At 53.3% G+C, this 27,001-nt stretch overlaps 1 protein-coding gene across 1 annotated transcript in view; it reads left to right on the top strand.

The window, feature by feature from the left end:
* Positions 1 to 27,001, top strand: part of SH3BP4 (SH3 domain binding protein 4) — an 82,536-nt gene that overhangs the window by 8,425 nt on the left and 47,110 nt on the right. The window lies entirely within an intron of this gene.

Here is a 27,001-nt window from a genome sequence, read left to right as displayed (position 1 = left end):
GGGCACAGTCTACGGCCATACCACCCTGAACGCGCCTGATCTCGTCTGAAATATGTACGGGCACAGACGAGTTGCGTGATGTATCGGTCAATATCTCAGTAAGGATTTGCTCTCCCAGTCCTTGCCCCGTTGCTCAGGTTTCTGGGAGCAGGAGGAAATGCACGGGATAGAGTCAGCAGGTGGTGCCCTGGCTGGTAGTGTGTGGCAACCAGCAGCTGGTCGATGGAGGCCCCTGAGTCTGGGTGTTCCAAGGCCTGACCATGAGCAGGGGATGAGAAGCACGTTGTGTTTGATACAGGTACTTTCTGGGTAAGCAGACTGTTTAGGGAATATTTTCTTGTGGTTTTCCTCCTTTTCTTTAAAAAAAAAAAAAAGGAAAACCTTTCCACTTGAGTTTTTCCCCTAATTACCCAGGTAATTATGCGTTCATCTTAAAAATCTTAGAAAATGCAAAAGGAGAAAAAAGTTCACATCGCTGGAACTCTGCCACCTATGAGAACCAGTCTGGTGTGAACTGGACATTTTTTGTCTGAGTTTCCAGTGTTGTCACATGGAAGTCTAGAAGCTTCCAAACAAAGCAGGATCAAAGAGTGGGGACTTGTTCTGTGCATAGCAATTCTTTTCATACGGATCTTTCGAATGAATGCTACACTTTTTAAAAACTGCTTTTTTTTTTTTTAATATTTTATTTATTTGACAGAGAGAGATCACAAGTAAGCAGAGAGAGAGAGAGAGAGAGAGAGAGAGAGAGAAGCAGGCTCCCTGCCGAGCAGAGAGCCCGATGCGGGACTCGATCCCAGGACCCTGAGATCATGACCTGAGCCAAAGGCAGCGGCCCAACCCACTGAGCCACCCAGGTGCCCTAAAAACTGCTTTTTATCTAAAATTATGGTTGACCTATTTTCACATCAATAAACACAGATTCAGATCCTCAAATGACTGTCGGATGGTTCCAGAAGGCACCCTGTTTAACAAATCCTTATTCATAGACAGCCCAGTCACTTGGAAATTAAAAAGAGCACTGCAGTGAACATCTTGATACATATGTCCTTCAAAACGTGGAAATTTTTCCTTGGAATCATTTTTTTAACACTATTGTGCTCACTTCTACAAAGAATTTCTGATTATATTAATAGTTGGATGAATGTGTAGTCACTACTCAGAAAAGTATCCAAAGGCAGTGATCTTGGGAAAAGTTTCCATGACTGTTGTGTTCAACTGGGTGAACTTTAAGACCAGGTTTAGAAATGCCTGTACTCCATTTGTGGGGATTGATTCCTGACTGTCCAAATGCTCGGGCTATGCATTGTGAGCTTTTGGGGTGAGGTTGGGAAAGCACAGCTCAATTTGAGGATGTACACTTCCACGCCAGTTTCTTTTCTTTTTTTAAAGGTATTATTTATTTGACACATAGAGGGAGAAATAGAACAGGCAGGGAGAGGGAAGAGGGAGAGGGAGAAGCAGGCTCCCCACTGAGCAGGGAGCCCAATGCAGGACTCGATCCTGGGACCCTGAAATCATGACCTGCACCGAAGGCAGATGCTTAGCCAACTGAGCCACCCAGGTGTCCCTACCTACTCACCAGTTTCAGAAACATCAACCTATGGGGGAAGGTTGTGTCTTAGAACATGGTATGTTCTTAGAAGGTATATGTCTCAGAACATGGGAGGTGTTTCTGTCCGAAGGTCCTCAGGGCCCCCTCCCTCCTCGAAGTGAAGGGCTGATGATTTCCCTGCGGTCAGCTTCAGGAAAGATAGTCACTATCCATGCCCCCGGGGTCACGGCCTTCCGGGTGTCAGGTGCTACGTGGGGAGGCGTCTGGGTTCGCTCTGTCAAGGAGGGCTGCAGTTGGATCTGATGCAGGGCAGCGCCCCAGACTTGGTTTACAACTTTCAGATTCATTAGGAGGAGAAGGTGCTTTTATCCCTTCCCCGGACAGGGAGACCATCATTTGATTTCTAACTGCAGTCTGGTGTCACAGGGCTTCTCCAGTCTGGCAAGAGAGGAAAACTAAATTATGGGTGGAATGTATTTTGGCCCGCCTCCTGAGCATGGCTTTGCAGAGGGCCCTGGCTGCCGCCTCCGGTCTTGGCACCACCGTGTCCGTGAGTCACCGCTCACCTATGGTGACATGAGGCAGCACTTTGGGCGCTGCCGGGAAGGCCGGAGGACTGCTCATTCACACTGGTGGTTTGTTTCGGGGGGCGGGAGCCCCTAGATTGGGTCTGAGAGCTGAGCCTTTTGTAACTGTCTGGACGCTGTCCCTGGCCCTCTTGCCCTTCTGATGATCTGTTGGTGGATCGCCCTGAGCCTGCTCTGTTCCAGGCGGTGGATGGGGAAACCACTGGGGAAGGCCTCTGTCCAGGCAAGTGGCTGCCAGTACCCAGGAGGAGAGGTCGGGGTTCCGAGGTGTACTGGGGGGTCAGGACATGCTTCCTGCAGGAGCCCCACTGAGTGAGGGTTGAAAGAATTGGGCAGGCACCTGCGGAGGGTTTGGGGGGTAGTGGGTGGCTGAGTTAGTGCGAGAAACCCAGCGAGGTAGGTGACAGCTTTCTGGAAGCACCTGTCAGGGGATGAGAGGGGCAGGTGGCTGGATGGAACAGTCCTTCTGGGCTTGGTCCAGTTTTGAACCTTAAGGCACTGGAAAAACTTGATTAGGGTAGGCCTGGCTTGAAAGGGACCAGGGAGGTGCCCCAAGACCCCGCCCCTCATCCTGGACATCTCTCCACACCCTTCATCTGGGGGCTCCCGGGACCCCACCCTGTGACCCACATGGCTACCTCTCCCTCCCGACTTCCTAGGAAGGTCTCACGAAATCATCTGATTGAATGACACTCTGCACTGTGTTAAGAGTTACCTTTGTTAATAAAATGACACCAGAAACTAAGCTAGCCGTCTGATTAAGAGAGCCCCAGCATTTTCATAGTCCAGAAAGGAAAAGGTATTGAGAAAGAAGGGGAGATTTTCCAGTGAAAGCAACACTGGAGGGACCCTGAGAGGCAGATCAGAGCACCTCTCCGGGGTCAGCTGTCTCTGACCTGTGCCCCAGGCCGTGGCACGCAGAGTGGCAGTCAAGGCGATCCCTGGCTCTCCTTGTCAGGTTCTGAAACCCACCAGGCTGGGCCATCCTTCCCCTCCCAATAGCCGCCTTCTCAGGCCGCAGGGGCCTGAGCCTCTGGGAGCTGGCGGCTTTGCTGGCCATCCAGCGGATTTCTGTGTTTAACCCACATTGACCTGGCAAATCCCGGTTCTACTTGGGGAGTACCTTCCATGCCATCTTCTGCCCCGGGAGGACCACCAGCTGTCCTCAACGTGTTTGGAGTAAAACCATGACTTTTTCAAGGTGAAAAGAACATATCTAAGAGCTGGAGCATGAGGTCATACACACTGCTTTTTGTCATTAGTGGAATTGTCGAGAAATTGGCTGCTTGCTAAATTGGGAGCCTGATGATTTTTCTGGGAAGAAGCCGGGTTATTTTGATGAGCAAGAACGTGGAGAGAATGGCAGTGATCCCCGAGGGGAGTGCGGTGTTGGAGGCCCGGAGTAACAGGTGAATGAGGCGTGCAGGACAAAATGCCGATTTATGGTTTCGCGGAGGACTGTAAATTAGGCACTACGGGAAGAACTTGAGCGAGTGTGACTTTGAATATGTCAGGTTGTTTGTAGCTGTCCTCTGCCTTCAGGTTTTACTGCTGGGATTTGCAGGTAGGCAGTTCTCTGGAGCCCGCAGACAGGCCTGAAAGGGAGTGCACAGAAATCATAGTGGTTTGGATATGAAAATTGGTGGGCGAGGATTGGGGTGGTCACCCCCTATCCACCCCCAGCTCCCTCCATGGACACCAAAGCCAAGGGGCTCATGAATGGGCCCACGGACCCAGCGAGAATCTGGAATCGCGGGGAGTAAAGTTTAATTTTATGCGGCACTGAAGCCTGTGTGTTAAGTGACAGGGCTGTTTACTGAAACACGTGACCACGGACACAGGGGCCTACACGTGCCGCTGTGGGTGTGGATGCGTGGACCGTGGCGCGGAAGGACTAAGATCACCGAGAATGACTCCGCCCAGGACGTGTCCCGCCAAGCGCGGCTGGGGTCAGCACCACTGTGGGGTTGACTCGGTTTGACAGGTACCTCGTTTTCCATCGTGCTTCCCACACTGGGGGGCGTTTGCGTCCTTGACCCCCGTGTATTGCTCTGACCTGTGAGGATCCTCAGAAACTTCAGAAATGAAGTCCTTTTCATAGACAGCAAGTAGTCCTGGTGTCAAATTAGTGTGAACATCTCCTGCCTAGCCGAGGAAGTGTAAACACCCTCTTTAATTAAGCGAACATTATACTTGATAATAGAAATATTAAAAAACTGTGAAGCTGTGGAATGCCGCTTCACTAACAAATTGTGTTTCTATAGTCCCTCTCTTCTTCGGGTTGTTCCTGGGCATTTTTGCGTAACGTAGAGAAGTGATGCTTGTAATAGTACTCATAGCTAATAGTGGGAGTTAAGTCGTCACTGATATTTGCTGTGTGCCATCCCATGGCCTTGTCCTTACAACTGGTGTGGGGAGGGACTCTTACCATCCTTGTGGAACAGGGGGAAGCTGAGGCACCAGGAGGGTAGCGGACTTGCCTGAGCTGTGTGTGCAGAAGCCATGTTTGGGTCCAGACTATCAACCGCTACCCTGCTCTGCCCCACACTGGGCGCCTGGTCTCCCCCAGGGCAGGGAAATCCCGGGGCAAGCAAGGTGCTAACCAGAACCAGACCAGGGAGCGTGGTGGGGGGCTGCTGTGAGCAAGCAGGCAGGGTGAGGTCTCAGGTGAGATGGGAATGGGCAGGTGATGGCCACGTGGGTGGCCTGGATGATTCCAGTCCCCCAGCAGGAGTCAAGCTTGAGGATGGGGATTGTGGTGGAGGGGACCCCAGTGCCGAGAGGGTGGGCAGCTCATGAGCGTTCCTGTGTCATGAATGTCCATGGGGCCACGTCCCCCTCATTTCCATCTAAGTTGTCGTTTGTCAAAAGCGTACCGCGCTCTTGTTTAAGATCATCTGGAGTCACGGATCCTCATGACCCTGAGTGGTAAATGTTCAGAGATAAGTCTTCATAAGAAGTTTGCCTTCAGATAGCTCCCATTTTGTGGTGCCTTTCTGGTTAGCCCCTATGTATTGAACTAAGAATTAGTACAGTATGATTAGCCCTTCCGCCAAAGGGGTGAAGGTGCTTCTGCTTTTCCTGCCACCCCTGGAGGAGCCCGACAGGCCCTTCCCTCCACCAGGTGAGGGGGACCTGGTGGAGGGTTCCCCCGGTCCTTCATAACCGGGCCATGGCAGATGGAATGAATGGCAGGCTTCAGTCACCCAGAAGGTCTGGAACTCGGGTTAGCTTTGTGGTAAAAGTGATGATGGATGGAAAGTTCCAGAATATTTGAACCCAGAGGGAATAAACGGAAGGGGCAGCATCCATAGAACCCTGGTGGGGACCCGTGGTTACAATTGTGTTTTCATGGTCTGCCACCCCCACCCCCACCCCCACCCCCGGCCAGGAATTGTCACGTGATGTCTGCCTAGAGCCAGCAGGACCCTGCTTTTTCTGAGGAGTCTTTAGCTCCTATTTTAATATCCTCTTCAACCCAGGAGTCAGTTTTTTCAAGTACTTAATGTTTTTCCTTTTCTGTTTTTCCCTCTTTAGTCCCCTTTATGGAAGCACTGGGGCTCCGTACAGGCTGCAGGAATGCCTCCCGTGTTTTCCAGTATTCCTTGGATACTCTCACGGCAGTTGTATTTTCTCCAGGACAGGAAGTTGGCTGTGGGTCGATTAAATTCAGCTCATTGATGATGTTGCGCTTTGCGGTGGGTGCCATATGTGCCGGCTGTGGGACACTCGGATTTCGGGAGCTGGGCTCACGTTGCCCCACACGACTGCGGGGACCGTCCTTCTCTCCGGATTACCGCTGACCGTGTCTTCAACATGATAATCAGATCTTTTTGTCACTTCACAGTTTGGTCAGCGTAAAAATCCTCTTTAGCGTGTGTTCAGCGTTTCAGGTCCTGGTTTCTGACACTCAGCTGCCGTTCTCTGTGGGTCGTCTGGTTTCGGGTGGATTCCATGCTGTGCGTAAGCGATTCTTTCCACTGGCTGAAAGCCCCGTTTCTGGACCGTTGGTCTTCGGTGTGATGGTGCTGCTGCTGGTTCTGTTGCCACCCGATCTGAAGCGTTTGCTTCTCGGCCCTCTTAGGGAGCCCTTTCTCCTTGGTTTGGGGTCAGTAACGGAGGGCACGCCTGCTGGAGTCACCTGGGGCGTGTCAGGAGTGTGTGCGGGGCCGGTTCTCATGGACTCCGCTCCTGGGGCCACAGGAGACTCTTGGCCAGGCTCCCACCCTTCAGCCCTCCTCTTCCCCACGGCCCGGTTTTCACGGAGACGTTTGACGTGTGTGTTTTTGCGTCTGTTGTTACCCAGATTTTGTTGCGTGGGGTTATCCCATGAGTGGGTTTTGCAGTCTTGTGTGCATATGGTTTTCATTGTGTATGTTTAATGCTTTCATCTGGGGATGACTGTGGAGTACGGTGAGGGTCTGGGCCCCAGTCCCCGCCCCAGGACTCAAAGCCCCCTCTTCTCTGTATTGGGGACACTGCATGATATGGGTCGCGGTGGGTTTCTGTGTCATGTCCTGTGTCACGCCTTGTGTATGCTGACATCAGCTGTGAGTGGTGTGACTCTGTAACCCTGGCCTCCCCTCACCCCCGCTGTTCATTCACTGATTCCTTCATGCGCAGTGGACACAGTTCCGCGGGGGGCCTCTGCTCTTTCCCAAGAACTGAAAATACGATGTGGCCTACAGACTTCTGAGGCCTTCCTGGCGTTTGTGGAGTAAGTCCAGACTTTTCGGTGTGGCGTGGCCTGCCTGGGGGACTGGCTGTTTGGCCTTTGAGTAGTTTTAGTTCCAGCCTGCTCTTCCCTGCATCTCCAGGTTGATCCCTAAGGTTCCATCGTGGTCCCCGAAGTGATGCGCATTTGGACCTCCAATCCCTTGCTTTTGTGGGCTCCTGCTTGGTGGACTTCTCTTCAACAAGGCCTTAAGGCTAAATATCCCCCCCTTCCCTGCTGCATCTGTCTCACACACACACACACAGTGAGCCTTGGCGTCCTGGTGTCTCAGTTCTGGCTGCTCCGGGCAGAACTCCGTGGTCACCGGCATCAGTGCTGAGACCCGGCACAGGCAGCATCCTTACTTTTTTTGTGACCATAAGGGAGGTCTTGGCATATCTCTGAACGTCAGCAGGTTTAGACTATGACCTGTCAGGGTTAAAACTATCGCAAAGGTCCCTCCTCTAGAGAGTCACTTGGTCTGCAGCTGGGACCTCTGCCTCTTTAAATTTAAAAGAATCTTAAAGTGACTGCCCAGCTGAGATGACAAGGCACCAGGTTAGAGTGACCCCCCCCCCACTGGAATATGCGTCTCAGTTATCATCCCGGACATGATATTTCTAAGCTTTTGGTATACCTAAATCCACATTATAAGAATAACAAGTGCTTTTGTAACAATTCCAAGTGTTACAGACACGTAGAAGGTGAAACATGAGTCTCTTTAGTCCCAGGGTCTAGACTTCGCTTGTGACCTTCACTGACCTTGACTTCTAGGGCCGATTCCATTGGGCTGCGGTGGATTCTGCTGACCTATACCGCTCGGGTTTCTGTGTCTGTGTGTTCCCAAGTGGCGTGTAGGTAGAGTTGTGTTTTTTGTTTATCAGCTTTGGGGGAGCAAGGTCACTTTTTGCCACATCAAACGATTGGAGCGGAGGGGTGTTTTTGTGACTGCTTCAGACCTGTCTTGCGGGTACCAGGTGGGAATCAAAAAGACTGTGTCTGTTTTACTGCAGGGTGTTTCCAGATAGACATTTACTCAGAAGCATCCTGAGACAAAGTAGGCTACTGTATACATGAGCTCCCCCCGCTCTTTCGCTCACTCTCTCCCTTTAAAGATTTTATTTATTTATTTGAGAGAGAGCATGAGATGGGGGAGGGTCAGCGGGAGGAGGACAAGCAGACTCCCCACTGAGCTGGGAGCCTAACACGGGGGTTCGATCCCTGGACCCCGAGATTGTGACCAGAGCCCAGGGCAGACGCTTCAGTGATGGAGCCACCCAGGCGCCCTGTGGCCTCCGTCTTTTTAAAAAAATCTTACTTATTTTTGGGGCGCGTGGGTGGCTCAGTTGTTGAGCATCTGCCTTCGGCTCAGGTCATGATCCCAGGACTCTGGGATGGAGCCCCACATCGGGCTCCCTGCTCGGCAGGAAGCCTGCTTCTCCCTCTCCTACTCCCCTGCTCGTATTCCCTCTCTCACTGTCTCTCTCTCTGTCAAATAAATAAACAAAATCTTTAAAAAATAAAAAATAAAAAAAATCTTATTTATTTTTAATTGTAAAAAAAACACATAATATGAAATTTGCCATCTCGATGATTTTTAAGTGCGCCGTTCCATAGTGTGAAGTGTATGCACATTATTGTGCAACATCCCACAACTTTTTTGTCTTGCAAAACCGAAACTTACCCATCAAACCACCTCTCCTCATTCCTCCCTCCCCCTCAGCCCCTGGTAATCACCTTTCTGCTTTCCGACTCTGTGATGAAGGTGACTGTTTTAGCTCCCTTCTGTGGGAGGAATCGTGCAGTGTTTGTCCTCTTGGGACTGGCTTCTTTCACCCAGCATAATGTCCTCAAGGTGCATTCGTGCAAGAGCAAGTGACAGGATCCCCTTCCTTTCATGGCAGGATAATATCCCATTGTGAGGATAGACCCCGTGTTCTTGATGCATTGTCTACGCACACGCGGGTTGCGCTACTTGGCTCTTGCGAATGGCACTGCTGTGAATGGGAGTGTGCAGATATCTTTTGAGACCCTGCTTCGATGATGATTTTGGATGTACGTACCGAGAGGTAGGCTCGCTGGGTCACGTTGGGGGTTCCATTGTTAATTTCTCGAGGCACTGCCACGCCGTCTGCACAAAGCTTGCACCTTTTTACATTCCCAGCTACAGGGCATGAGGGTTCCAGCTCCGCGGGGTCCCCAACAACTGCTGGGTTCTGTCGGTTTGGTAAGAGCCCCCCCGAAGGCAGGTGCAGTGATACCTTCTTGTGGTTTTGATTTGCATCAGTGAGTATTGACGGTGAGTGTCTTTCCGCGCTTGTTGGCTCATCTGCTCCTTCTAAATGGCATTTACTTACTTAGATTTCCCATAAAGGGTTTTCAGTAACCCTTTTTCTTTACTCTATAGGTACCAACACGGCTTGGGGTAAAAACGAAGACACTAGTGACTTGTCCTAGATGTCCAGGCTTCTTTCCCATTGCATAGTCCTGGGGGAGCTTATTTCTGAAAAGCCCAGTCAGAAGGAGGAGTTTCTTCTTGAAAAGAGGGAACATGCCTTCCCCCGGCGTTACTCCCAGAAAGCCACCTCCCTCCCCTTGCGGATTGTTTACAGAACCCATATAACAGAAGTCCACTGTGAGGAAGAACATGTGAAACACCCACATCACCCTGGGGACCTGGAATCTGAGACTCGAAGCTGCCCAGGGCCTGTGAAAGCCGCCTGGTCATTGTCAGGTCTGTTTGTGCACGAGCGGTCTGTGCTTACCGTAGACTCAGAAAATGCAGCCTGCAGAAGAAATTAAAAGTCACCTGACAAGGGCAGGGGCATCTGGGTGGCTCAGTCATTAAGCATCTGCCTTTGGCTCAGGTCATGATTCCAGGGTTCTAGGATCAGGCCCCGCATTGGGGTTCCCTGCTCAGCAGGGAACCTGCTTCCCCCTCTCCCACTCCTCCTGCTTGTGTTCCTTCTCTCGCTGTTTCTATCAAATTAAAAAAAAAAAAAAAAGTCACCTGACAGCCTATAGCTCCATCACTGCTAGGTAAATATCACTTGGACATTATTTCAGAAATGGGGTCATTCACACTCAGTCCTGCAGACTTGCTTTTTCACTCAGCAGTGGTGGGGATGGGCTGGCTGGCCCCACTGACGTCCCCTGCACGCACTGGGCGACATCAGAGTCCAGGCGTGAGGTGGCATGCTGTCTTCCCGGGGGCATCGTTGGCAGAACCTCTTCACACCCCCACGTTGCGAGCTCACTCACCCCTGCCTGCTCCAGCCAGTCTTGCGGGCAAGACTTCGGCAAGCGTCCCCCACGACATCGACACCCTCGCTCGGCAGGAACAGTGCAGTGCTCCCTCTGTTCTGAATTCAAGCCAGCCAAGCGTTACCCACCACCTCTCATGGGGCAGCACCAACCTAGAGGCCATTCCCACTTCGGGGGAAGAAATACACGTTTCGGGCCCTCTGAAATGGACAGTGAATGCTTTCTCTCACTTCCCTCCGCCCTGCTCCCCTTTCCAAAGCCTGGATTTGGGGGGCCTATGGGTAGTACCACCCACATGGAATGGGAGCCCCTTGGCGAAGTGCTTTTCTGGGTCCAGCTTGACAGGTGTGGCTGGGAAACTTTGCCTGAACCTCCGAGAAGGAATGTTTTCCTTTATTGTGGGTCAGCTCCTCACCAGCCATGGGGAAACTGGTTCAGAGATCCGTGAGCACGGGGAACCTGACCCCACGTGCTCTCCCGGTGAGATACTGCTCTGGGCAGAGTGGGTGGGGTGCCTCACCCTGTGGACACGGGGCTCTGGGCTAACAGTGATCTGCAGTCCTGACTTTGAGGGACTTGCCCTTTCGGTGCTCAGGGACACCAGGGGCTCCCGCCCTTGCTTCCGCCCTTGCTGGCATGGACAGGCTTTCCTAGCTCAGAAATTAACAAGGGATTCATTTCTGGGCACAGTTTCTCGGACTCCTTGCTGCTTCCTCCCTCCCCGTGGCGCCCCCTGTGTTCACTGGGTGGTGTTGGGGTGCTGTTTGGCCGAAGAGTGGGAGGAGGGAGGGAATTAGGTGGCTCCGAGCCAGTCGGTTGCGCCCACCCCAGAGGGGGATATGGTTCATACCACAGCAGGCCTGCCCGGCTGGGACGCGTGGCAATTCGTAATGGGGATAATCATAAAACTTACCCTGATTACAGGCGTGTGTGACATGCGTCTGGCACACATCTTGGCCTTGCCTCTGGGAGCAGGCCGAGCGGGGCCCAGCCAGCAGCTGCCTTGCGCTTTTCAGGGTTTGGGGCCTGGACAGGTGAAGGCTGGGTGTGTGGGGCAGAAATTGAACTGTCACAGCCACGAGGAGCCTCAGGAGACCAGACCAAATGTCACGTGGTGTCTTGGATGGGATCCTGGAACTGAAGAAGGACACTGAGGCGGGGGGAACCAAAGAAATCTGGATAAAGAATGGACTTCAGTTAATGATAATGTGTCTGTGTCTGTTCATCCTCTGGACAAATGTGTCATCCCAGTGTGAGAGGTTAGTAATAGGGAAACTGCGTGTCGGGAGGTATATGGCAACTCCCTGCGTTATCTTTACATCTTTTCTATAAATTTGCATCTATTCTAAAATAAAGTTTACATTTAAGAAGAGACAGAAGAGTGTCAGGGAAGCAAGTGGGTAGTGAAGGCTCCTCGGCATGCCTCTTTGCCGGGCTGGCCCTCTGCGGGCACATCTGCATTATGAGGCCCCACCACAGCTGGTTTTGGGGTTCGGGTGGCCTGCCAACCCTGGCCAGTGCTACCAGGCGCCCCCTGCCAGGAGACGCCCTGGCCAGAAACAGCCCTTCTCTACAAAGCCAAGTGCAATGGGCCCGGTCCACTCTGGGTCAGGCCGTGGCTGGACTCTTTCCTTCAGCACATTCTTTGTTCTCTCCCCGGCCAGACATTTAGAGGTGAGCCGCTCTCCTGGCCAATGAGGGAGGCTTCCAAACACAGACACAGATCGTCTTTTTGCCAGGTGAACTTGAGAAAGGGGGCAGGGCCACCGAGACAATGGGCCCATTTATAAGCTGCTCTGACATTCAGAGTCCAGAGCGTCAGGCTTCAGAGCAGGGTGGCAGGTGTTGGGGTGGCGGCCCCGCTAATCCTTTTAGCAACAGGAGGCTGATGCATAGACAACAGGATGAGATTGTCTCCTCTGGAGACGGCCGATTAAAGTATGTACAGAATGCACTCGGCTGCTTGGAGGCCTCTGTTCCCTTGATGTTTCCAGTTTATGCACTGAGTGGTGGCACAGGGATCGAACAGTGTCACACGCCCAACACCGGGAAAGCCACCAGCGACACACATGCACACACACGGGCTCAGAATCTCAGGCAAGAACCCTTTCTTACAGGACCCGACTTGAGAGCATGTAGACCAACACTGGTCTTGGGCTGCACCTGCCATGTCCCAGCCCGGAGCGTCTCAGAAATCAGCCCAGGATCTTCCTGAAATGCAGATTTTGGCCCCAGAGGCCTGGGGGGCGGGAGAGGGGCCTCCGTGATCCCGCAGGGTTTCTGTCTGGGTTGGTGGTAGTGGTTCCCCCTGGGAAGAGAGGGCTCCTGGTTCACAACTTGTCAGAAATTTTGTTAGAAGGATGAATTGGGAGTTAAGCCTGAGCCTGAGTAAAGGGAGAAGATTGTGCTAGAAAGTGCTAGAAAGAGACGAGGAGGTGACAGGTGGGAGCAGGAAAGCAGGGAGTGGACAAAGTGGACCGTGTGTGCACGCGCGTGTGCGCACATGGGATTCTGTCCTGTGAGCACTGAGGTGGCTCTGACCGTGGACCTGGCATTGTTCTAAGCACTTCACACCTTTGAGTCACTCCCCACAGCAGCCCTGCCAGGTGGAACACTGCTTTTGCCCCTTTTCAGAGAGGAAGGTTTTCCTGCTTCCTCAGGGCCCTGCAGGCAGTGGGGGGGGTGGGAACCCAGTCCTGAAGCCTGGACAGTCCCAAGTCTGCACCTCAGCCCGGAGGGGTTGGGGGGAGCAGGTGGCGTTCCCGGCCAGTGGGTTCACATTCACGTGCATTGAACCAGAGCTTATGGGCCCTGTGCTAGGGGAGCGCCAGCCACCTGTGGGCCTCTGGGGTCCACCCTTCTCCTGTGCCCCGAGGACTCACGTGAGGTGACCCAGAGCCAGGGGGACCCCTTTTATAGGATCCTGACCACACCGGGGACCCCCTTGTGGCTGGCCAGGCTCTCCAGAAGGTCCTTCCCCTGGCCTCCCTTTGCCTCTCAAACCTGGGTCCATGTGTCTCCGTCCCCAACTGAAACTCATGGCACATTTCAGTTAAAAACTACAACATTCCCGGTACGGTCATGGAGGAAGCTGGCGCAGATTCCTACATGCCTACCATACATTAGAGAGAACGCATTTTCTGGTCCCTTCCCAGGAGGAGCAGCTCTGCGGTTTGTGGAGGAGTTTCCCAGGGAAGGCCTGGGTTTTAGGGGGCTGGACTTCCAGAGTCCTTATTCCTTTGTGTGCCTTCCTCCCTTTCAGAATGTTGCCTGGCCATGGGACAGGGATCCGGAGGGAGAGCGGGGTGGCTGCCACCGCCACGGGCCTCATGGTTTGGCGGGGTCGGGGGGGGGTTGCTCTGTTGCCGGCTGTTTGGCCCCCCTCCGAGGATCCCTTCATAGTGTGTGTTTCCTCAGGCCGTCTGGAGAGGGTTTCGTTCACTCAGCCACTATTTGGGAGCCTGCTACGACGAGGGTGTGCAGCGTCGGGCACAATGCAGGGTACCAGGCCCCCCTCCCCCTCAGCCCGTAGGCTCAGGGACCAGATGCTCTCTGCTTGTGCCCCCCCCCCCCCGCCGAAACCTCGGAGGCCTCGCTGGCGTGCCCTCAGGCCGTTTGTGCCCGCTGACCAGAGCGGGAGCTCTGGCTGGGCTGGTTCCCTGCCGCAGACGTCATGTCTCTCTTCTGCAAGCCTGCGTAGAAAGTTCCTTTGTTCGTCAATATTGGCATGCTTGAATCAATGCCGTGGCCAAACAGGATGTGGGCTGGGTGACTCCCATGGGGCTCACAGCCGGGGGTGGTTCTTGTTTTCAGTTGTCTTAAGAGGTAACACCCACCACTGCCACCACCGCTACCACCAGGCACAGGGCACTTCGGGGCCCTGGAGGAGAGCTCCCGGCCTGATGGGGGGCCTGAACTCTGCATGCCCTCTGACCCCACCTTTAACTGCAGGGAAGGGAGTCGGGGAAGAAGTGGGGTGAATTCTGAGTCATCATCCAGCCCCTGAGGAGAAGGCTTCCAGGTAAAGCTTGGAGGCCTTGGAACTTGGTTTGCTAGGAGTGGGGAGAAGGATTTCCAAGTGGGCCCTGCTTCTCCATGGGAGCTGGTCTGTTTTGTTTGTGGGGCAGGGTGAATGGGAAGCAGCTGCAGCATGCAGGGCGCCTTTCCTCACGCTTCCCCGAGGCGCCGGCAGGCTAGCCATGGGGTCCCCTAAATCTTGAGTCGCTACGAAGAACACTCTGCGAATGAACAGAAAAATCACAAAAGCAACGAACGCCTGGGAGATTTGTATAGCCACTACCCAGACCGAGAAGTGGAACTTCAGCTTTGAATTCCTGCCTCCCCCACCCCCAGTGCCCGTGTCCTCTTACCGTACCCCCGGTGTATTTTACCCAGTCTAGCATAAGCATTTAAGTAGCCCCTAACTTGAACTTGGTGATTTTTTTCCCCCTGCTCTTTACAGTTTCCTCACATAGCCAGTAAATTTTGGGTCCTTAAGCATTGTCCATCGTTTTTCATGCTTGTGGCATGCATGTACATGGAAGCCGGGGCTTTCTGGTCTGTGGGTGGCCCACCCTGATACGGCCCCACGGGTCCCCACCTGATGTTCACACCCTTGCGTAATCCCTCCCCCTGCCTGGTATCCCACTTCTGATAGGGTTCACCCACGGATGGACGTCCCTTCATGGTTGGGTTACATAGGATTATAGCTTCCTTCTTGACGACAGTCTCTGTCTCTTGCTTGCTTTGATCAAGCATGATGCCATACCCAGAGTCCCACTTGGCAAGGACCTGAGGCCTGTGGTCCCATAGCCAGCAAGGGCCTGAAAGCTGCCAGTAAGTACGCGAGCCTTCGGATGGCTCAGGCCTTGACTGTAGCCTGAAGTAGAGGACCCAGCCAAGCCCATCTGGATCCCCGACCCACAGAAACCGTGAAATAGGCATGTCACGTGTGGTTACTTGTTCCGCAGCACGGGGTGCCCAGTGCGTGATCTTCCGAGAGTTCCTTTCTGGCCGCACACTGTGTTCCTGAGGTTCACCTGTGTGGACGGGGTGTCGCTCTAGTTCATTGACTTTTACTACAGTGTAGTTTCCCCTGTACGCTCGCACCTCCGTTCACTTCCTCCCTCCGCCCTCGAGGGCCGGAGCTTGTTCACAGCCCTTGCTGTTGGTGGCTGCCTCAGGGAGCCTGTCACGGGTGGCTCTGCACCCCCACCCCTGCTCCCTGTGGTTGGACTTTTCGTTTTGGGAAGAGGGAGGTCTGATGGAAGGGAGAGGCTGTCTGATTTGTTCTAATTTATGCTTTCTTCTGGACGGATAGCTCTAACCTAATGTTTATCTGCTCTCCCCGGGGCTTCCAAGGTGAAGGTTCTTTCCTGGTTTTTAACTCCTTCTCCTTATTGAATTGGAGGATTTCTTTGAATTTTCTGGAAAACGAGCCTTTCTTGCTTGGAGTACTGCAGGTCTCCCCGCTGGCCGCTTGACCATGCAGACTTTCACAGTGCCCGTAAGTCACATGCTGAATCCTGTCGCTGGGGGCCCATTGCAGAATTACTTTCGAGGGTTCCAGTTCTGGCCAGTTGAGGTCCAGTCTTTGGGTGGCGCTGGCTGTCCCTGTGAAATGAGGCTCCTGTTTACCGTAATTATTGGACGCTGCCTCCCTGGGGCGAGTCTGGCCGCTGGGTCTCCTGTGGGCCGCCCCCTGGCCTGGGAGTACTTTCTGCTGGAGGAGCTGGCATCCACCTCTCAGTTCGGAGAAATCCGTGAGTCAGCACTGGGCCTGGGGCTCGGGGACGCGCCCGCCAGCCGCTCTCAGTCTGCATTTGGCTCTGCGCTCTGGAGGTGATTGCTGACGGAATGCGGGTCTGGGGAGACTGTGCCCGCATGTTTAGAGCAAGTGCATTCCTAGAGAAAGTTAAAATTAGAAAAAGCGTCTCCATTTCCTGCCATTCAGTGGCGGTCGGCTTCTGTTTGTTTGCACAAGGATTTTTCTGGTAACCGTCTGTAGTTGGTTTCTGGTGGAATGTGAGGTGAAGTCATGATTTTCGGGATGGAGGTGATCGGTTTCCATGGCGATCTTTGTTGTTGGAGAGTGGCTGCTTTGTTGTGAGTTCTTGCAGATTATGCGGGAATGGAAAAATATTATTGAAACAACCCTTTCCTCTAGCCAACAAGAATGTTTCATCATTTTTTTTTAATCCTTTAGTGGGAAGTTACCATCTTCGTTAGTGAAGTCCAGGAGGAGTGGACCACAGCAGGCTTGGTGGCTGATTGCCCCTCCTCCTCCCTGGGAGGCCGCCCCCCACCCCTCCCCAGAGGTGAGGCGCCTCCCTTGTACAGCCCCGCTAGGTTTAGCAAATAGAAACGCACGACACCTAGGTATATTTGGCTGTCTGAGACATACTTACGCTAATACAATTATTTGTCCTGCGTTTCAAATTCAAATTAACTGGGTGTCCTGTATTTTCTCTGGAGACCCAATGCCCACCTCGGCCCCAGCTGTTCTTTGCGGTCCTTGTGCTGGGTCTTGCGTGGTGCCCAGACCTCTCTCAGGGGAGGAGGGGCCTCGCCTGCTCTGGGCGGGCTGGCTTGTGGCACTTGGGGACACACCTGTGGCTTCTTCCCCAGTTTTGTGCCCTGTGGTTCGCGGACAGTTCCCAGTGCCAGCACGGGGCTGGCTTCTGTCGGCACCGCACCGAGGGAAGGAGCTCACCCACGCTGGCCGGCCTGGAAGTGCCTTCCTCTAATGGGGGTGTGTTGCCAGGAGCTGAAGTCACAGGCTTTGGGGGAGAGGTGGGTAGGAGCTGGGCCTTGGGCAGGGAGGGGGCTGAGGAGGCATTCCCTGCAGCAGGAGGCAGGATGTGTGTTTTGGGGAGTTTTGGAGTTTTGGGCTCGTGCGGCTGACCTGCTCGGTGAAGGGAGTTGGCAGTGGGTACTAGGGGGCTGGAGGTGGACTAGGGCCAAATGGGGGAGAGCCTTGAAATGGCTCAGGGAAGCCAGGCCCCAGGCCCCAGGGCGGGTGAGCAGGGGAAGAGCAGGTGAAGCAGCGGGTGGGAGGGTAGGTTTGGTGGAAGAAAAGGGCAGCTGGGATCCCCTGGGAGCTGATGAGTTGCTCCAGAATCAGACTGCAAGTGGCAGGAACCTTCAGGTGACAGGTGCTAATAACGGAACGTCTTACCAAGTGCTAGGTGCAGTCTTGGGGCTGGGACACAGTGGTGAGAGAGACAGGCGGGTTTCTGCCCCCACAGACGGAGCGGGTTAGTTTGTTCTTGACACAGACGCTGATCCCTCCGGGGGCTTCCGTAGGGCCATCCGAGCGAGCGCCTCCTGTGTCCGGGCATCCCAGCTACATGGGATGAAATCCCGGCCTTCATGGAGCAATTTCTTATAGTAGAAGAGAAAGGAAATAAAACCATCAACAGAATGTCAGGAGTGAGAAGTGAAGTTGGCTGCAGGATTAGGGGCTGAAAGTGTGCTGGTTTGGATGGGATATGGGAGGCTGAATAATCCCCCCCACCCCCGAGATATTCCCATCTTAGTCCTAGGCTGTGAATGTTACTTTATATGGAAAAGGGACTTTGCAGGTATGAGTCATTTCAGGAGAGATGACCCTGGATTATCCTAAATACGATGTAATGACAGGTATCACTTTAAGAGCGAGGCAAAGGGATCTGACCTCAGGGAGGGCCTTGTGAGGAGGGAGACAGGGATCGGGGTGGTGGGCTTCGAGGATAAGGGAGGGCCCACAAGCCAGGAGCACAGGTGGCCACAAGAAGCTAAAAAAGGTGGGGAAGGGGATTCTCTCCTTAGAGCCTCCAGAAGGAACCAGACCTGCCAGGGCCTTGACTTTTAAGTTGGTTTCAGATTTCTGGCCTCTGGACTGCAAGAGAATGAGCTGGTGTCTCGGGCCACCAGGTTCGTGCGAGGGGTTGAGGAGACATTGAGCAGAACCCCGAATGCAGGGGGACCGAAGGCCATAGCTCCTGGCACCTTCAGAAGGCTGTGGCGGGCTTTCTTGCTGACAAGTGGCCTGTGACCCCGGGGCCTGAACCGGGTCCAGGCCCAGCCTAGGGTCAGGAACTCCTTGGGCATCCTGAGCTCGGATGGCCTTGGCCTTCAGCCTGGGCGTGAGCCACGGCAGACGTGTTTATTTTGAATATAAAATGTCAGTTGGAGTGTGAATACCCTTTGCTTTTCTCCAGTTTAGGAGAGTGTGAATGTATCTCATTATTATTATTATTTTGGAGAGAGAGCTCCTGTGAGCAAGCAGGGAGCTAGAGAGGGAGGGAGACTCTCAAGCAGGCTCCATGCTTAGCACAGAGCCCGCCACGGGACTCTATCCCACAACCCCGGAATTATGACTGGAGACGAAATCAAGAGTCAGATGCCACTCAGGCGCCAATGTATCTAATTAATGGAACAAAATATTTATTTGGCTTTCTAAACTAAGAATTTCTGACACTTAGAATAGCCCACTGGCTTGGACCGGAGCCGACGGCACCTGCTCATTCCTATCACCCAGCTGTGTCTGTGCCTTGGCCAAAAGGCCCAGTGCTCAGCGGCCAGTTTCACATTTGTGAATCCATTTGTACTGCTTTGCCCTCTGAATGCAGAGCCTGATGTAAGGACTTGGGTTCTGGTGTGGGCAGGGAACTGGTCCCTGGAAGGAGGAGTGGGGAGCCAGGAGCCAAGGGTGGGGAAAGCAGGCGCAGGGTGAGTTTCTGAGCTCAGGATCACCGTCACGCTGGGGCTCCCTTGTGCCAGGGACTGTCCTGAGGAGCCGTGTGAATATGCTGTAGATCTGTCCCTCCGGAGGGTAGGAGGCTGGGGCACTGACCCCAGGGCTGGCCTGGGGAGTGTGTGGCGACTGTTCCTGGGGAATGAGAAAGGCCGCAATTTCAGCCCCATCCAGCAAGGGCTGAGACGGCCAGCAAGGTCTGACGTAATGACTGCCCACCATCGGTGTGGCAGACGGTGTTCTGAGGATGGTCGGAGAAAGTTCAGACCTGCGTGGCCATGAAGGTGCGTGAAGACAACGGGCCGCCCACCCATGGGGGACTCGGCGTCCCCCATGCACCTGGTGTCCTCCCTGGGCACCTGCTGGCCGGTGCCTTCCTGACCTAGAGCCCTTGCACCCCATTCTGCGCTCAGACTAGCGTTCTGTCCCTTATTGTCTTCCGTTTCCAGGCATGAGTTCCCACCCTGCTTTACTCTCCCTTCCAGTTCCAGAAGGCAGGACCTGAGTTTCTGACTTCCCTTGCTGTCCTCTCTGTGCTTTATGAGCAGCAGAGGCCCAGTGGGGGTTTGTGAGATGACAACAGAGTGGCCCGTGGACACTCTAACCTCCTGTCCCCCGACTCGAATGGGCAGTGGCCACGGAAGCTCGGGCTGTGTATTTAGTCATTCACCTTCCGTGCTTCATTTTTGGTTGCTTAGGATGAAGGCAAGCCTAAGTAAACATCCAGAGCCGTCATTCATCATTCGGAGAGACGGTTCGGGGCAGATGGCTTTGTTGGGTAGTGAGAGATGGCAGACAGAACCCACCTTTCAGGGTCCATAATAACCACCTGGCCTGCTGCGTTCTGCCCAGGACCCGATTCCATGCGTCCATGTAGCTGGGAGCTGAGGGGACCCAGGAGGAGGGGGCGTCCCCCAGCCCTGCGGCTGTCCTTGGAAATGTTTCCCGAGGTGCACACCACTCCAGTGGCGTTTTGAGTTTGCAAGGTTTTCATAACTTTTTTTTTTGAAGATTGCAATTTTTAAAACGTCTTGGTTAAAAAAGTAGGATATTCCCTGAGGTTGGGGACTGCTTTGCATTTCTGGATAACATTGTGCTTATCTCACCAAAGAGATTTAGGAACTGCAGATTCATTTTGGATAAATATTTAAAAATACAGAATGGCCCCCTTATTACTTTATTCAGGTCTCGGGCTTCAGAAAGTGTGTGTCCCAGCGACTCTGTCTCTGACCCAGTTTCTGTATATGCTTTGCAGGTATGGCTTGTTCTCTGAGGCGGGGGGAGGGGAGTGGTCTGTGATACAGAGCCAGATGAATGAATAATGAATCATTTCATGCTCTTAGAAAGTAAGCATTCTGCCCTTTGCACTGCCGCTCTGGCTGGGTTTTCTAAACAGGGAATATTACCACACTGTCCAGCAGTGAGGCTGCCGGGGTGGAGGGGGGCCTTCCCTCCACCGAACAGCCCTTTAACAAAGCTCAGTGGGGGAGCGGGGGGCTTCCCAAGGCCTTAGTTGGGGATGAGTCAGGCGTGAAAGGGAACTGGAATCAGTTGGAAAAGCTGACCCTGGAGGCTCCAGCTGTGGGTCTCCCTCTCTTGCCTCTTGAACTGTTGCCCAGGTGACAGGTTGCCAGGGTGAAAATTTGACCCCAGGAAGGAGCATCTGAGAGGTCACATGGCTGGTGGCCCTGGCTGAGGTGGAGCCAACAGAGTGGGGGAAAGGAGGGCACTCCGAGGGAGGAGGTGGCCGTGGGGCTCTGGACGAAAGCAACCAGTACTCGTGCCCAGGCGGGGTGACTCCCCACCCTGCCCGCCACTGAGTAGAGCATTCAGCACAGCGTTCAGATAGAGCCAGGACTCCAGTCCCCGTCCTAACAGGGTCTGAGTCTTCTACCCACCAAGTCATCTGAAATATTTTCAGCCTTCTCAGCATTTGTTGGCGGGGGTGGCAGGGGTGTGGGGGAGAGCTCTTGACTTTGCACCGTCTCCCAAGACTCACACCTGAACTCCCTTTGCCTGGTGCAGGCAGGATGTTTAATTTCCTCCTCCTTCAAAAGCCTTGGGAGGTTTTATAATTTATGTCTCGGAAGAAGGAGTAAAGGAAGGAAGGGTGACATTGGGGCCCAGTCTGATATCTTATGTTCTCACTCAGAGACATCGGTCTTAGGGCAACCTGCTTTGTCTTCTCTGTTTACTTCACGTTTGAGTGTTACTCTGTGTATCAGTTACGGGTGCTGGCCCAGCTCCCTGCCTGGTGACTCCGGCTGTCCACTTCCTGATCTCAGATCGTGGTCGAAAGTGTCCAGTCTCTGTTGTCTCGTCTCAGAAATGGTCACAGCGATACCTGCTTGCCCACCTCCCAGTGTCACTGTGGGAAACAGCCAAGAGGCCAGGTGGGAAAGTACAGTATCAACCATCATACGTTGTACCAGTGGTTCTCATAAAAGTGTGGCCCAGGGACCAGGAGCATTGCCATCGCCCGGGAGCAAGAGCAGGCTCTCAGGCTGGCCTCGGGGCGGTGCGGGGGCGGGGAGGCGTGGATCCCAGCCAGCTGTGACTTTGAGGCCTCCATGAGTCCGGCCCATGCGGGGATAACCACCACCTGTCGCCAGTGTTGGCAGTTAGGAGGTTCTCAACCTTGTGTTTCTTCCCCAGGCATTTTGTGGGGCTTCTACGCAGTTGGCATTAAGTATTTGGTCTTTCACGTTCCAAAGCAGAAAAAGAAAAGTCTAATTGGATAGACTGTTGCATGGTGTGGAGAGCCTGGTTTTACATTGAGGACACCAAGGCCCAGACTTAAGTTAGGCCTTTTAACCAAGGCCCCTGAGCTCATGAAGGGCAGAGCTGAAATGCAAACGCACAGAATTCCTCCGTTCACCTGGCTGCATCCTGCCGCACGGCCCACTCGCAGACGCAGGTCCCTGCCTGGAGCCATCACCTATTTATCCATGGGCAAAGTTAGAATCAAAAAGAATCAAAAGCCAGGATGCCGCCCTTGGACAGCCCTCCTTCATTGTCCGGACACTGGACTTAAACTTCCTATCTCGCTGGGGAAGCCCAGGCTCGAGATCTGGGTCAGATTGCGAACGTCGTTAAGTGACCGCCCAGCTAGTTGGAAAAGTTACTCAAATCCTGGAAGAAGAATAACGTTCCTTTTTTTTTTTTTTTAAGATTTTATTTATTTATTCATTTGGGGTGGGAGGAGCAGAGGGAGAGGGACAAGCAGACTCCCCGCTGAGCCCGACCCGGGGCTCCATCCCACAACCTTGAGATCGGGACCTGAGCGGAAGTCAAGAGTCAGAGGCCCAACCCACTGAGCCCCCCAGGCGCCCGAAAACTTTGCTTTTTTTAAATGCCAAAAGCCATGTCCGAGAATCTTCTGTCGGGTGGAGGTCTCTTCTGAGTGTGAGTCTGACAGCGCAGCCCCCTGATTTCCTCCTTGAAGTCGACGAACAACACAAAGACCCTGGTGAAGGCGTCTGTGTCCAGCTTGTTAATTTTTCCTTGAAGGTTTGGAAAGCCTTTGGCAGCCCGTTCTTAAGCGATTCGCCTCAGTCGAGTCTGCGAAGTGGTCTGCTGGGTTGCTGTGAAAGCCACACCTGTGTCACGCGTGGCCGTTTGTTTCTGTGATGATTAAATACATAGAGTTTTCCAGAACAGGGCTCACCGGCTGTGGCCAGATGGGGTAGAGACCCAGAGGAGGAGGAGAAGCCCCGTCTGGCCACAGGTGTGGGAGCCCATGTGTCTGAGACAGAAAGGGGACGGGTAGCACCGAGTCCTTCTGTCACACGCACAGACACAAGAGCCTCCACGCAGGGAGGAAGGCCAGCTGGCCACACTCAGTCCTGATGACCACCGGCTCGCTCCTGCGTCGGTGGCCCCGTAGGAGCCCACAGGCCGGGAGTGTGAATGGAGAGACATGTACATAAATCAGTGCGGTGTCTGGTTGTTTGTCTCAATCCCCCCTTTTCCTTTGTGCTTAATACTCTCCTGCAGGAGTGGAGAAAAGAGCCCATATTCTGTGAATCACATATTCTGTAAAATTCCAAGTGCTGTGCATTTAGGGGACGCATCAGGGGACCAGCTCTGCGTTCTGGGTAAGAAAATGTCACCACCTAAGTTAGGTGAGATTTCAGACACTTTCCCTTGGTGGTATTCATCCCCCACTTGCCTGAACAGGCTTCCCGTTCACGGCGTTGTATGTGTGGATTTTGATCACGTGGGACGTAAAGGCCATTGCCAGTCTACCGGAGTGTTACTTACATATTTATGTATTTTAGTTTTATTAATTGGCGCTCTTAAAGGGGACTGATTTCCTCTCATAACAATGAAGAACATGGGCCAAAGTCAGGCCAGGAGATCCCACTTTGTTCTTCCTTTTTTTTTTTTTTTTAATTATATTTTATTGTATTTTTTCAGTGTTCCAAGGTTCATTGTTCATGCACCACACCCAGTGCTCCATGCAATACGTGCCCTCCTTAATACCCACCATCGGGCTCACTTAGCCCCCCCAACCACCTCCCCTCTAAAACCCTCAGTTTGTTTGTGCACAGTCTCTCTCTCATGCTTCATCTCCCCCTCAGATGGCCCATATGTGCAGTGGACTATTACGTGACCATCAGAAAGGATGAATGCCCAATTTTTGTCACCCACTTTGTTCTGAGGCTCATGGTGCTCAGCTGCTTTTAGGGGCGGGGGCTTGCCTCCCTGGCTGAGGTCAGGGATAGCAGCTCTAGATAGCCGTGTGAGCTGACCGAATTTGTCTTTGGGGCCATTATCTGTCTGTTTCGAGCCACGATGCCCGTTCTCTTCTTTCCCTCCTCCCTGCCTCCTCTCAGCGTGGCTGGCATTTAAGCAGGCACCTGTGGGTACATGTCCACTTCCTTTCACCCTGAGCCGACCATGGCCTGGCCCTTTTTGCCCCATTGTATAAGTAAGGCTCATACAGAAATGGTCAGCAGACTCTCCCGGTAGAAGGTGGGACGGAATGTTTCCAGCTCTGTATACGCGATGGGCATGGCTCTCTTCACCGCAACCTGACTTACGGACACTGTAATTGGAATTTCATATAATATTCATGTCCCAGAATACTCTTATTTTCATCTTCCACCCCCACTATTTTTAAAAATACAAAAACATTCTTTGTTCCTGGGCGGTGCAAAGACAGATGATGCCCTAGATTTGGCCCTGGGGCCGAAGTTTGCCTCCGGTGGAGGACAAGAATTTGTCTGGTTCTGCCTTCTGCTCTTGGTCTACTACTTTGGTGCCTTGCGGCATAAGTTTTAGGGATGAGGGAGAACCCGTTCCTGCCATGGAGAGACGCCAGAGATTGGCTGACATGGGGTACGAGCGATCCTTTGGCTGATGGAGCCATACATGTCCATCATGGTGGCTTGGAAACCTTAAAAAAACCCTGTCATCCCCACAGCAGCCCCTGAGATGGTCGGGATTGTGAGAATTCCTTTTCCCACTTTGCAGATACAGCGTAATGGTTTCCTAGGGCTGCCTTAGCGAAGGACGCGCTGGGCGGCGTGAGCACCAGGAATGTGTTGTCTCGTGGTGTGGAGGCTGAAGTCTAAGATCGAGCGTTGGCAAGGCTGGTTCTTTTCTGAGGCTATGAGGGAGCATCTTCTCTGTGAGTCTCTCCTACTTTTGGTGATTTGCTGGCTTTTTGTGATGTTCACTCCGATCTCTTTGTTCTCACGTGGTGTACCTCTGTGTGTGTGTGCGCGCATGTGCACCTCCAAATTTCCCCCTTTTTAAAGACACCTATCCCGTAGGAGCAGGACCCACCCTGAGGACCTCATTTTAATTCCGTTACCTCAGTAAAGACCCTATTTCCAAATATGGTCACATTCTGAGGTCCTGGGGGTTAGGGCAGGACTCCAACATAGGAATTTGGGGGAGCATAGTTCCATGTATTAACGGGGAATGTGGAAAGCCTGGTTGAGTGTCTTGTTGGTGACTGTCCTGCAGTGATAACATAGGACAAAGCTGTCACCTCTGTCTTTGTATGAATATAGTTTCCCGTCAAAATGTCATGAGCCTCTTACTGTTTATGCCCCCAGATTTCCAGACCTCCTCAGGTAGGGTAAACCCTCCATGTCTGTGTCTTCAGCTGAAACTGGAAGCTGGTAAAACAGCTACTGGCAGACAGACAGGACATTGGGCTGTGGGTGAAGACACGGTGTGTTCAGAGACTCCCAAAGACAACAGAGTTTTGTGTTCTCCGCATTGCTTTTTGACAGTTTGGTGGTTCTTGTCCACTTTGTCTATGACAGCACTGATGTTTCATGACACAAAATCAGGGAGTTGGGCATCTTCTAGACTTGGGACTTGATGCCAACTTGATAAAACCACATGAAGTCCTGTGGTTTCTTCTGGGGGCCTTGGGGACTGGGGAGCCCACACAGGTGTATGGCCACTCCCTGGGGACAGCAGTGCTTGGTCCAGAGATCTTGCCCGCTTGCCTCTCAGGAGCGCTGGTCTTTGTGCAGAAACGTAGGGCGTTCGGAGGTCGACCACGGAGCTAGGAGGTTGGAGAGGGACCAGCGGGTCCTGTCCACGTAATCCATTCCCCCGGACCTCACTGGTGGGACCATTCACAGCCAGATCCCCTTCCCTCCCTGAGCTCCCAGCACCAAGTTGCCAAAGGGTTCCGTGTGTGTGTGTGTGTGTGTACACTTGTGTGCCCATGCCCCCGCACTCCCGTACCTGCCCAAAGTCCAGCATGACCGTCTCTGAGTCAGCTTGTTGGGCAACATTGGGTCCTCCAATATTAGGTATGAGGTAAGAGTTGACCCAGTCACCCCTAGCCTGGGGAACCTGCCAGAGACTCACGGGATGAAATTAAACTCTCTACCTAACTGATCCTTTGGAAGAAGCAAATGGCAAGCCCCAGAGAGCTTGCAAGGCCCTTCCCTCAAAATGCTAAGTGACTCAGCCCTTAAAGCAACAGGGAATACGAGTGTTGTGGTTAGCTCTTCGTAAAGAAAAAATCTGGCAACTTTTTGTGGTTCCGATGACGTAGCGGTCTGCAGTTTCTCAGCAAACGTGTATTTTGTGGCTGCAAGAGAGGCTTTGGGCAGCCTGGGGTGCAGGAGGCTGAGGCAGGGAGCACAGGACGGGGGTGGGGGTGCTCCTCCAGGGAACTTGGGGCTTTCCAGCTTCCCGACCACCTGGCCTGGTGTGGGGGGCCCCCACACACAGAACAGAGCAGGGGAGCAAGGCCCAGCAGAGCTGGCACCCGGACAGAACGCGGCGAGAGATTCCCATGACCCCAGCCAAGATTTGGGGGAGGGGTGGGGATAGGAAAGGAGGCACCCCAGTTTTATATAGGCTGGTGTTGTGACGGGAGGGATGACTTCTAACAATCAGAAAAAAAGAAGTGCTCTACGTCATGTTCTACTCACTGTGGAACAGATCAGCAAGAGAAGAGACAGGACACAGAAGCCCCCCCAACCCCCTGCTGAGAAGCCACGTCTGCTAATACTGTCACCGCCTCCTGTCCCTTTTCAGCACGTTTCCCCCTTTTTAACACGAGGAGAGCTCTCAAGTGGCATCCATCTTCCGAGTGCCGCGAGTGTCCGGACGAACATTTGAGAGTTCCACGAGTCTTCCTCGGACCCGCGGGTAGCGAGGCAGACATGTCCACAGTCAGCACGCCGGCTGGACGGCAGTATCTTGTTCCCCACGTCTTGAACATCCCGTCCTCAGCCCGCATTTTTCTGTCTCCTTTGGGATCTAAATTTTTTGTCGTGTTTGAATAAACGTTCTCACATCGTTGCCTTTTGCGTAGCGTTGGTTGACTTTGATGGAGCTCTTCCCTTTGCCTTTGCGATTTTGGATGTCGCTTGTGCCAAGTTCTGTCTGTCTAGAGATTAACTGTGTCCATGATGCATTTTTCTCTTGGCTTCGGTTGATTTCTTTTCCTATGTGCACACCTTGCTCTACATCTGGAGTCCATTTTACTGTTGAAGCCCCGGGGGGGGGGGTCGGGGGACCAGCGTTCTGAAAACCAGCCAGCTGCCCCAGTGCTCTTGCCGTCGCACGGGAGATACCCGTTCGGAAGAGGGTCTGTACCTGCCGTCGGTTCTCAGGGAAGGGGGCCGGAATGTCGCAGGCGCAGTGCCCCTGATTTGGGG

Source organism: Martes martes, assembly GCF_963455335.1.
Source record: "Martes martes genome assembly, chromosome: 3".
Taxonomy (NCBI): domain Eukaryota; kingdom Metazoa; phylum Chordata; class Mammalia; order Carnivora; family Mustelidae; genus Martes; species Martes martes.
This window is presented reverse-complemented; position numbering and strand designations above follow the sequence as displayed.